This window comes from Haliotis rufescens, unplaced genomic scaffold, assembly GCF_023055435.1.
Source record: "Haliotis rufescens isolate VD_foot unplaced genomic scaffold, xgHalRufe1.0.p SCAF_7, whole genome shotgun sequence".
Classification (NCBI taxonomy): Eukaryota; Metazoa; Mollusca; class Gastropoda; order Lepetellida; family Haliotidae; genus Haliotis; species Haliotis rufescens.
Genome location: NW_025964361.1, coordinates 11,395,910 through 11,408,930, shown reverse-complemented (window position 1 = coordinate 11,408,930; position 13,021 = coordinate 11,395,910). Strand labels below are relative to the sequence as shown.

General features: G+C 41.7%; 1 protein-coding gene across 2 annotated transcripts in view; it reads right to left on the bottom strand.

Moving 5' to 3' along the window:
* LOC124114831 (probable methyltransferase-like protein 24) overlaps window positions 1–6,377 on the bottom strand; it is a 60,961-nt gene extending 54,584 nt beyond the window's left edge. For both annotated transcript variants that reach the window (XM_046475614.2, XM_046475618.2), the window contains exon 1: window positions 5,895–6,377. The gene's annotated coding sequence lies outside the window, so the exon portion shown is untranslated. The remainder of the gene's footprint in view (window positions 1–5,894) is intronic.
* Window positions 6,378–13,021: the final 6,644 nt, after the last annotated feature.

Genomic DNA, 13,021 nt, shown 5'->3' with positions numbered 1-13,021 from the left:
AACAAAATAGGGCTAAAATCAATCAATTACATTTGACGCAAAAATCTGTGGATTGTTTTAAAATCACCTACGTCTGTACAGTTAAATTATGTTTTAAGTAAAAAGTGAAACAAGTTTAACATTCCCTCCCAATTGAAACAGATTACACATGCGCCCCCCAATAGTGGTCAAGAGGGGATATGGTTTTACCGCGAGAAAGCGATAGAGCGAGAAAGCAATGTCCCCTCTCGGCCATATGTACCCTTTTCGGCCGCTATTCAACATCAACAATAAGCATGGCTGCTGTCTTCTAAAACGTCAACCCTGACTTTTGCCTTCCGTCGTCCACCCTAGGCTACCATCCGAGGGCAAAACGTACGCCCTATGATTCATCAGTCAACAAAATATTTTACAAAATCAAGATATTTTTCAAACTGGCTTATTTCTAATGTTTATTCATTGTAAAATAAAATTATAAAATAAAAACAGCATGTTACCAGAGGATATTCAAATTATTTTCAATCAACACAACATACCCCTAAAATAATTGATCAGGGGAGGTAACTCTTGCCCAAATTTACATTTCTATGAGTTCAAGTACAATTAGCCGCGAGTCAAAGGGACGTAACCGCATTACAAATACTCGCCGTTACATGCGCGTCCGGTATGCGCATGATCAATGGTATCCAACGTCTTTAATCACTAGTTTCTGAGGTTCGGCTACTGCTGTAGGATAACGTTAGTTGATTTTCATTGATTACCAATACTGACATCAGTGACATCATAATGGTAGTAGATTGACAATTACGTAGAATAGGTCTTCAGCAACCAATGCTTGCTGTAAAAGGCGACTATGCTTGTCGTAAGAGGCGACTAACGGAATCGGGTGGTCAGGCTCGCTGACTTGGTTGATGCATGTCATCATATCCCAGTTGCGTTGTTCGATGCTCACGATGTCAATCACTGGCATGGATTGCCTGTCCAGGCTCGATTATTTACAGACCGCCGTCATATAGCAGGAATATTGCTGAGTGCGTTTAACAACAACGAATAAACAAGATGGGATTTCGATATTAATTTATGTACTTGTCTCACTCTTGTCCCTCAATGCTGAATGCAGGGTCTATTGTCGAATGGTTATTAATTTGCGAATTCTAAGGAAAGACAAATATATATTAATTGGATTGAAACATTTGTAAATAATTTCCACATAGTCTTAAATTAGTTTTGAAAATTAAATAAAATAAAACTTGTCATTGAAAGCAGTTTGATATTTTTCTTGGCCTACAACATACTATCCAGAAGTACCCTGCCAAGAGAGAATGGATCTCTTTGACCTGCTCTCGAGTTCAGTGAGTGAGTATGGTTTTACGCCGCTTTTAGCAATAATCCAGCAATATCATGTCGGGGGACACCAGAAATGGGCTTCACATATTGTGGCCATGTCGGGAATCGAACCCGGGACTTCAGCGTGACGAGCGAACGCTTTAAGTATTTAACCACTAGGCTACCCCATTGCCCTGTTTTTAAATGGAAATTAGCACGAGCATCATACATTTGTATGAATATCAGACCTGCCAAGAAGTGATGAGAATATATGACAGGTATGTCAACCATGGACAAAATGTGTATAATAATGCAATATTGCAGGAAAGTGTTTGTTGACGTTACACCATGACGTTGTAGCAACGTTAAAAATAGATACATTTTAAGAAACCTACAAAAAAGAAACGTATCAACGGGTTTGGTATATTTTGTTTGCTGGGCGGGAGGTCTTTATTTATACTAACGTTTTATGTGTCTTTGTTGTTGTTGTTGTTGTTGTTGTTGTTGTTGTTGTTGTTGTTAACGCAGCACTCAGCAATATTCCAACGAAATGGTGGCGGCCCGTATATGGTCGAATCTGGACCAGACAATCGAGTGAGTGATATTATGAGAAACGCCACCAACCACGTCACCAAGCCTGACCGAAGGATTTCGCTATCTTATACATGTAGATACGAGGGGCGTTCGATTAGTTTTGCAACTTGGGCATTTGTGTTTACACGAACAATGTCAACTTGTGGCAGGTGTGACACTAGTCATAACATCAGGTTGACACGTGTCATAACAAGTGCCAGACACAACAATAAGTTAGATGTGATGGCTTCATTCACCTAAGGGTGGTCACAATCATGGATTCTCTCAAAGCAAAAGAAGCTAGAAACCTCAGAGCTCTAGATCACCATCAGCGAACTGAATGTTGTCGAGACCTCCTGGATCTCTAAACTGCAGATGAAGCCGGATGTCTTTCTCGTCTAGTGACAGGTGATGAAACATGGATCCACATCTGGGGCCCAGATGCTAAATTGTAATCCATGCAATGGAAGCACCCAAATTCTCCGCCTCCGAAGAAGTTTCGCACTCAACCATCGACTGGCAAAGTAATGGCCACCATATTTTGGGATGCAAAGGCATATTACTGACTGATTACATGCCCTCAAAAACTACAATCAATGGACAGAATTATATTAATGTAATGAAAGAATTGAGAAAATCTATTCGCCAGAAACGCCGTAGGATGTTAACAGGTGGTATTCTACTTTTGCATGACAACGCTCCTGTTCACAAGGCGAGAATTGCACAGGCCGCCATTTATGAATTTGGACCCCAGTGACTATTTCCTGTTCCGGCAAATGAGATCTGCCCTACGTGGAAGACGCCTCCAGGATGACGAGGGCATGAAGGCTGTCACAGAGGCGTGGTTAGAGGGCCAATCTGCGGATTTCTATAACAGTCGTATTAAAGGCTTGAAGGACAAATGGAATAAGTGTATTGAGTTGAATGGAGATTATATTGAAAAATAAAAGTGCAAACTATATTCTGCAACTTGGTCTCATATTGAAGTTGCAAAACTTATTGAAAGCCCCTCGTAGCGTTGAATAATGGATTGCAGAATGATAAACATTGTCCATACGATGCCATCAGAACCCCTCAAGGATAACCAGACAGAGTTATCTCGCCGCTTCCGAGACGCACATAACATAGGGATGATGAAGACGTGACACTGTTTATGGATAGGGGGCACGGGTGGCCCAGTCGTCTAAGGCGCCGCGATTCGCTGTGCAGAGTTGCGTCCCTTGGGCACGCCAGAAACCTATGATTGTGGGTTCGAATCCCGGTTCGCCCCGATTATGTTTCTAGGTTTGTCAGCACCATACCCGTGCTCGTGGGTTTCACCGAAGTGGTAAACGTCTGAGACCTGCATCACTTCGGGCTTTCCTCCCACATTAAGCTGACACGCCGCGATATAACTGGAATATTGTTAAAAGCGGCGTTAAACCCATCTCACTCACTCACTCACTCACTGTTTATGGATAACAACCACTTTATTCTTTGTATCTATGTTTCAGTGTCCCTTCATCAGATAAACCCTTTTGAGTTAAGATATAAATATATCCTGAAACATGCTGATATGTTTACATAAGATAGCATTATTAGACAAAAATACCAATATGATAACCATTCTGACCACGAGATTTCCTGGAAACAAACCAAATTCTCCATACCAGTATCAATCATTGGAAAAAATGGAACTTCAAGAAACTTTTAAAACACAAAGAAAGAAGTCAGCCAATCACAGAGACCAAAGCATCAACCCACCGTACCATATACCTCTTACGGAATACCGCTTGAGTGAGTGAGTGAGAATTGTTCCTTCGCCGCTTTTAGCAACATTCCAGCAATAGCACGGCGGGGGATACCAGCACAATATGTATGTATGTATGTATGTATGTATGTATGTATGTATGTATGTATAGTGATTTCATCAGGTGTATAAGTATCCACAGTTTTGACAAGCGCGAATATCTGGACTCTGTTTTATATTATATATATATATATATATATATATATATATATATATATATATATATATATATATATATTTAGGTAAGGCTAACAAGGGTCAAGGTCGTAGGGGCAAATTTGAGATTTTTTTATTTTCTGTTCAAGATTGAACATGAACAGTCCTTGGTCCAAGCTGATATAACAGTTTCAACATACAAACATATGGTTACAAACCAATTTGGATCACGGACTTTATCGTTGTTGATTTCCTCTTAATGTTACTTTGACAGTCTTTTGTGTGTGTCAGAATCAAGAAAATTGCAAAGATAAGAGCGAGTGAGTGATTATGATTCTACGCTACTTTAAGCGATATTCCAGCAACATCACGGTAGGGGAATGGGCATCACACATTGGCTCCGGGCCTTCGGCGTGACGAGCGAACGCTTTAACCAATAGGCCACCGATAATTTAAGAACGTTGAACTTCTCAGACATTTGACATCAGCAATATTTCAGTACGATCGATTGCAATATGTGCACATCCATTGCATTAGTGTGTCCAACTATTGTTAACTATTGCCAATAATTTTTGTTGTTGTTGTTGTTGTTGTTGTTGTTGTTATTGTTATTTGGCTGTTTAACTTAATAATCGGATCTGGACGAGACAATCCAGTGTTTGACATCATGAGCATCGATCTACACGAATGGGATACAATAAAATTCATGAGCCAAGTCAGCGAGCCTGACCACCCGATCACGTTAGTCGCCTCTTACGACAAGCATAGTCGCCTCTTACGGCAAACATGGATTGCTGAAGACCTGTTCTACCCCGGATCCTAACGGGTCATTTTAATGACCACCCACGCTTTTGATGTCCACGTTCAGTTCTCCGCCAAAACAAATTTATGGAACAATAGTTGATTCATATTTCAAATTGTTGGTGTCAACTGAAATTGATAATCGCAATTGGTGCTTTATTTTGTTTCAGAATACAAAGAATGTATGTCAATATTCTTTTTAAAAAGGGATAGGTCTTTCTTTGTTTCAGTAATTAAAATGTACATGCATATCATTTACATGAAAATTCACTTTTTTTATCGTCGCACTCCACAATATTCCAACTGTATTCCAGTCTGTAAATAATCGTGCCTGACAATCCAGTACTAGCGATTGACGTCATTAACGTTGATCTACGAAATGGGATACGATGACAAGACTAATTCTAACCCAGATCTTCAGAGGGCTAGTCTGTAGTCGTGTCATACAATGAATATATATAGAATTAACGTATTAACCTGCTTCTGGCACATTCCCAAATCGATAAAATCGCCATAGCAACAGAATTTTAGCCCCAATCGCTTTCATTGAAATTGGTTGCTAATGTTTCATCTACGCACACAGGCAGACGGGAACCCGCGTATTCTTAACAGATACCACGGGGACAATGATAGTTAGAGTAATTACACTTTTTTGGTAACTAAACCTCTTCATTAATTTTGAAAATAATTCATAATATATTACTGTCGAACTGAGTTGTCTCTAAGTGATTGGGTGAGTGAGTTAAAAGCTGATGTGTTTATGAAGTACCAACACGGAATGGCGCTAACAAACCAACGATAATAATCGGGAAGATACGAAACCCCTTGTATGGGGGCATAAAGAGATCTAACAGATGCATATTGAGGTTAATTGCTTGCCAAATGTAATATTTACGTCAATGAGAGATTGAGAAAATGTTGCTAATGTCATGAGAGACGTAGCCATGTTGGACACTAACCTGTGCCAAATAACGAGTGCGATCTGAACTTGCCACTTCACTTCAGAAGGATTTAGTTTGAACTAACAGGAATTTTATCATTAATTTGCATAATCGTTGTTTGCGAATAATAAAATCGGCGACATGCATAATCTGATAAACACAACATCGGACAGTTAGTAATCTGATTTGACATCAGCTGAAATAAACAGGCATGTATATAACGCATCTTCAACATTTGTAACGTGAAATGCTGCTGGTAACTTGCTTAACCTGGCCATTCTCGTCTATTCATGGGAGAAGCTATGGAAATATGCACGGTAGCTTCTTACCTACAGAGGGCAGACAAGGCAGATGTTAAATCACCACGTGCGTCCCGGCGAGAATAATGGTGAAGTCATATGCATATTCGCGTGGAGCTGCAATCAATACTTCCTACACACACGGGGCCACATCTAGGTATCAGTTTTATCCGATCCGGCACAGTGCTCGGGCATCGCCGGCTATACGAGACGTAGGAATTCTGTAAAATAGGTCAGTTTATACCAGACTTTTTGGCAGCCGTTTTCCCAGAAGGAGATATCACTCGAGAGAGCGGATCGATAAACGTTGGTCAGCAAGACTTGGTAGTGTGCATCGCAGATTCACGTGTAACAAGCAAGCATATTCCCTGTAGTTCCTTCAAAGGCAACGCGGGTAGTTTATGAGTGCTGGGCAAATATAAAGTATTCCGGTTTTTCTGATGTATAATGAGAATGTGTCCACGTGGATGCAGGTCTTGTCAAGACGGAGCTGTTCGGATGATAGCTACAGTGCCAGTCCTTGGCTGTGTTTATTGATCGGGGCTATATTTGGGGATTTCATCAAGGACGCAGGGTCGTATTTATCAGTCCTCTTTTCCGGTCTGCTGGAGAATGACCTTGAATATTATCATTATGAGGGCAGTGTGATTTCCGAGCAACCAAACATTGTTTGTTGTTCGATGCAATCAGGAATATTCCACTTTATATTTGGGGTCTGGACTAAACAATGCAGTGAGTGATATCACAAGCAATGACCCAAGCAATCAACAGCCAGTGAATCAAGTCACCCAGTCATCAAGACTCCTTTTGTTGATTTGTTTGTTGTTTAACGCCACACTCAGCAATATTCCACCTATGTGACGGCGGTCTGTAAATAGTCGAGCCTGGAACAGACGATCCAGTGATTGACATCATGAGCATCGATCTACCCAACTGGGATACGATGACATGCATCAATCAAGTCAGAGAGCCTGACCACCCGATCCCGTTAGTCGCCTCTTACAACAAGCATAGCAGCCTTTTTACGGCAAGCATGGGTTGCTGAAAACCTATTCTGACCCGGGTCTTCACTGGTTAAGTCTCCTTTTACCAGTATAGTTTGATTGTGACCTTTTCTATAACCCGGAAATCCCAAGGAGTAATTTCCAAACAAATAAAAGCCACAAAACCATTTCCATATGATAAGAAATTTCCGTAAGAGTCCGTAGTACGAATCCGACTATTTTATAAGCATGTGTTTATGAATCACTATCAATTAGTAACAATACCAGATGTTCGGGAAAAGGTAAGCATATCCTGTAACACCGGTGGCACACTTCACAAACACATGTCACAAACAAGTCAAGTCAAGTGTTCACCTGAAAAAGAACACGGGAACAAATGACACAAGTCAAAATAGGGAATTGCACCGGACATCATTTTTGTCACTCATGCGTCAAATTTGGAGATGTCCTCACATCTGTAATAGAGAAGTTGCTCATCCATAACAATTTTGTCTTAATGTCCTCACATGTCTAACTTTCTGACTGTTGTAACCTTGATCAAACAACTTAATTCTGAGCAAGAGGCGCATGTCGCTCTTGGTAGAAAGAACATTCTCGATTGCATCTCAAAAGTTGTGAAATGTGAACACCAAAGGCTGGAGCAGCAGGAATATTGCTCGACATGAAGAGAAAGTTGACTATTGAAAAGTTGAAGTCATCCCTCTTGTCATACAGTCTTGTTGATAGTCTATTGTCAGTGTAAATCTTTATGCATAGGTCTAAATGTGAAACAGGTGAGACTGTCGCTTTCAATTGTTCATGTAGGTAAATCAGTGGAAGGGAGGCTACTAGTAGTTAACAATAGCGGAACGATTAGAGGTGAGGTGAAATTGGGTTTAACGTCGCGTCCAAGATTATTGCACTTATATAGCGACGTGCATGCATGTGTATGTGTGTGTGTGGCTGCTTGTACTAGTCCGGACTGATGCCGATTTAAAGTGCTAGCTGACTGAGATACCATGCCGCAGTTTTTAACATGAATACCCCACTCAGACACAGTATACTGACTCCGAGCCGACCAGTCCTTGTTTTAGCCCCTTAATGTCGAGCCCCAGACAGGGTTACAACAAGTACCCTCTTTTAACGTCTTTTGGTATGACGCGGCCGGGGATCGAACCCCGGACCTTCCGCTCTCCGGGCGGACGCTCTACCACAAGACCACGGAGGCGGCTGGAACGATTAGAGATATGGTCCAGACACATCACTATTGTCTAAGGGCGTAAGTTTCGGCCCTCGGATGGTAGCTCAGGGTGATGACGGAAGACAATATGGAGTACAAGTACAAGTACAGTGCAATGCAAGTGACATCGACAGGTTGACAAGTTGTTGCTTCGTGCACTGCACTTGACTGAGTTGAATGAAATGGCAATAGATAAGATGTACAGGCGTGTAAAAGTAAATAAGTGAATAACAGCATTGTCAATACCGATGGAACAACTACACATAACATTAACAAGTTGAGCGGAGATTCCGGCTCATACACAAAGAACACTGGACGAGTTTCCACCGAGCGGCACATTCTGCTCGCGGTTGCCCTTGCAGTCGGAATACCAGACTGCTAGATACATTTAGTATCACAGGTATCACATTGAAACAGACAATAAACATTGTTGAAGTAAGGTACACTGATGACGTAGGGACAAAAACATAAGCGTTGTCGTTAGCATAAGCGTTGTTGTTATGAAAGTAATATGTCCATGATAACAGTAAGATCTTTGAAATTGGGAGTCTTATATTGTGAGCCTAGACTCGACAAGGCTAGCAGATGTGGGATGTGATCTGCGCTAAAAAGGTGAATGTGTATCCAAAACCTAACCAACTTCAAAAGTCTAAACTGGAATGTAATGAAAAATTCAATCATGTGAAATTGTCTTAAAGATATTTGAACGAATCGTATTTTGTGCGCCAGAGACCATTAACGGTTGATCGCACGAATATACATAATTTTCGCCGGAATCATAATTAAGCACAAAATCACGTTGGCAAAACGAAGAAGTAGGATATAGACTGTATACACAGGGTCGTATTACAGAAGACCCGTGAAAATCCGGAGTACAATCGGTCTTCACGACCTATGCTTGCTCTAACAGGCGACTATGCTTGTCGTATGTTTTCCCACTTAAACGATATCCCTCTTTAAATGGCTGACTGACTGACTGACTGACTGACTGACTGACTGACTGAGTATGGTTTAGCAATATTCCAGCAATATCACGGCGGAGGACACCAGAAATTGGCTTCACACATTGTACCCATGTCGGGCATCGAACCCGGGTCTTCGGCGTGACGAGCGAACGCTTTAACCACTAGGCTACCCGACCGCCCCTCTTTAAATGATCGAATCCCATACCTTCCGCTCACCGGGTGGACACTCTACCACTAGACCACGGAGGCGGTAGGTTATCCCATATATGACAACAGTAGTCCACTTTTAAAAATTTAGCAGTATAAAAGACATAGTTTCTCGTGTTTTCCCACTTCAACAATATTAAAACTTCTGAGACATTTTATCACAAGACTTTTTTTAAAAACTAATTCCCTATGCTCCTTCCAACTACATTCGTGTAGGTGATGTTTTCAGGGGTTTGTAATGTTACAATTGAAACTTTGGCTTAATCTCTTAAAGCAACAGTGTACACCTTTATATTTGGGACAAGTGTTATTCTTTTTAAATTATTGTGTTGGGAAGATTTCCTTAGTAACTGTCATCCATTGTATTTGTTTGGGGTTTCCATGTAAGAACAGGGCACCATCAGCTTATGCTGGTAAGAGGCAACTTAGTGGATTGGGTGTTCAGGTGTGGAGACCAGCTATGAGAATCATTGCTCGTTAAATCACGAATCCTTGGTTTGCCTGGTCCAGACTCGATAATGTATAGGTTGTTACATAGATGGAATATTGTTGACTGAAATACAAAACATATCCATCCTCCGGGGCTTCACCAAACTAGTATACTGTCTCTAGGTCAAGCTCCAGTATTACAGAGTTGAGTCCCTTAGTAGCCAGGATCTGCTGATCTATTCTCATCGGTGATCGACCAGTACCATAAAGGTGTTCCTGGAAATCTCTTTGACTTTCCCTACAGTCCTGCACATGAAGCTCTCCTCCCTGATACCATAGTTACTGAGATACAGTATGTTTGCATCTTATATGGGAATAATGTGATGTGAAATTAAACACTCACTTTGGTGTATTTAGAATACTAAATTGGAACAAATTTAAAGCATGTGGCTTCTCAATGACTTCTTTGCAAATTCAGTTCAATACAGTCACAACGTGATTTAACCCGTGAAGATCCGGGGTAGAATAGTGCTTCAGCAACCCATGCTTGCTGTAAAGGCGACTATGCTTGTTGTAAGAGGCGACTAACGGGATCGAGTGGTCAGGCTCACTGACTTGGTTGATGCATATCATCGTATCCCAGTTGAGTAGACCGATGCTCATGATGTCATTCGCTGGATTGTCTGTTCCAGACTCGATTATTTACAAACTGCCGTCACATAGGTTGAATATTGCTGAGTGTGTCGTTAAACAACAAACAAACAAACAAACTGATTTTTCAACTATCCCACACCAGACATGAGAAAACACTTCTTTCCTTGGTCCACATGGATCTTGCCACTAGTGTGGTGATAGTGGATATAGTTCGGCCACACTTTTTCTAACTTGCTTTACGGAAAATACTTGATGGTCGGTGGCAAATCAATCAAATCCGGATTATCTCCCATCCCCACTTAACCATGGTGGATATGTAAAACAAGAACAAGTGTGACCTTTTGAGGGTTGCTTGATAAGCCAGGAGCTTCATTGACAGACACTGACACACTTTCGTCAACGACTTGGAAGGGATTGTATCCTATTTTCGTGTTGGTACGTCTAGAAATAATAAACACGATATTTCTGACAGAGATTATTGTTTTATTTCAATGTTTAGAACTTTACATCACACAATGTACGGTGATGACCTTAGTGCAGAAATGTGATACATTATGAACTAGAGGCCGATGCATGTACAATGTACTTACACAGACAGTAGCGGCCACATGGCCTCAATTTTACACAAAGTTTAAACTTTTATTGTATAACCAACAGAAACATTATTTTCAGACCTTGACCTGCATGAAGACAACTGTTCATGCTCCAAAGTCTCAGATTGTACAAGTAAACGCACAACAATAGAACTGGCAATAAATGATACAGCTATGTTTGACCTTGACCTTTGATCGATATAGGACCAACACTCATATGCGGTGGGATGTGCACAGCTAACCTTGACCTTTGACTAATCTTGACTTATCTTATACCTTCATAAGCTCATTGGGGGGAGCCTAGTTGTCTCAGGCGCCGCGGTTCGCTGTGCAGCGTTGCGTCCCTTGGGCATGCTAGAAACCTATGGTTGTGGGTTCGAATCCCGGTTCGCCCCGATATGTTTCTAGGTTTGTCAGCACCATACCCGTGCTCGTGGGTTTCACCGAAGTGGTAAACGTCTGAGACCTGCATTACTTCGGGCTTTCATCCAACATTAAGCTGACACGCCGTGATATAACTGGCGTTAAACCCAACTTACTCACTTACTCATTGATGCACATTGTTCCCCCTTGGGGCATTGAAATCTAGACGTCGGCGTTGTAAACAAAGGCGTCAATCACTTGAATGTGTGAGTGAGTTTGGTTTTACTCCACTTTTAGCAATATTCCAGCAATATCACGTCGCTGAACACCAGAAATCTGCTTCACACATTGTACCCAAATCGGGAATCCAACCCTGGTCTTCGGTGTGACGAGCGAAAGCTTTAACCACTAGGCTACCCGACCACACATGTACTGATTGAGCACATGGAACATCTATATGTACATACATAATAGATAGGCGTTTTCCCGCTACTAACGAATTTACACGTGAATAATCTAACACACTGACACGACTTAAAGGGCATAGGCGAAAAAGCATACATTCTTCTATCTCAAAACACAAGGAACATAAATAGAGTGATCACTGAATGCGTTACAGCAGAGAAGCTACTACCGTCACTTGCTGCTGGCGGAGCACGGCGCCCAGTACAATTACCACACACTGTTGTGGAGTTATTAACTCTCATGGTCAGACCGGTTAAAGGGGATTTACCTTCAACACTCCTGTGGGAGCCAGTGATGTTGAGGCACCTTCCATTAACCAACGTCTTTTCAGCTTCACAGCGAACAGCCCGGCAGACATCATTGAATGGGTCAAACATTTCGAAAGGAAAACAGGAACTATTAAACGAAAGCTGTACCTTGGTCATCCCCCTGCCATTCAGAGTCATGTTGCCTTGTCTGGTGTTAATGTCATATGAAAATGTGAGAACTTTTGGTAAACGTGCCCTAGATATGGCGTTACATGGTGGTGTGCTTGGTTTCCTGCACACCAAGGCTTCATCCCTATTACATGCTGCACAGTGGGGGTTCCTGTACGCCTTGCCATCTATGGTGTAGGCGAGTTGAAACCCAGTGGCGTTTACACATGCATCAGCATAGGGACTATCAGAGTCGGGGCAGGTTGTAATAAGGTTGGGGTGGCATGCGCGAAACCTGTCATTTCTTGACGGAAGAAAGTTCAAATATCCGTGTTTGTTTACAGGCAAATCTGACAATTTCGTTGTATCATTTATAATAAAGGATTCGTCAAAAAAATAAACACCATGAGCTTGCCAAAGAATGGCGTCCTCGTCATGGCACTGGGCACAGTAGATGTTCCGGTAGGTTAGACCCGTTATCAACCCAGTCGCAGGAATTCCGTAGAATAGGTCCTGTGATGTCTCCATCTTGCATAACCTGATTATGTCCAGCTTGGAATACTCACGTGGACACTCTGTGACAGCATGAAAGTACATATCAGTAGATACGTCACAGTCGTGGATGCAGCTGATGTAATTGTGCATGGAGACATTCAGGTCTTTCTGCGTCGTCAAATTGGCGTCGTGGCAGCAGTCGCCATAGAAGCCGCACAGATCATCACAAAAACATCCCATCTTGTAGAAATATCTGTTTCCTTTAAGTATTTTTGCATCATACAAATTACAGGACCACGAGGTGCAAGTATAGGTGTCATTCAGTGAAGAAAAAGCACCTGTCAACA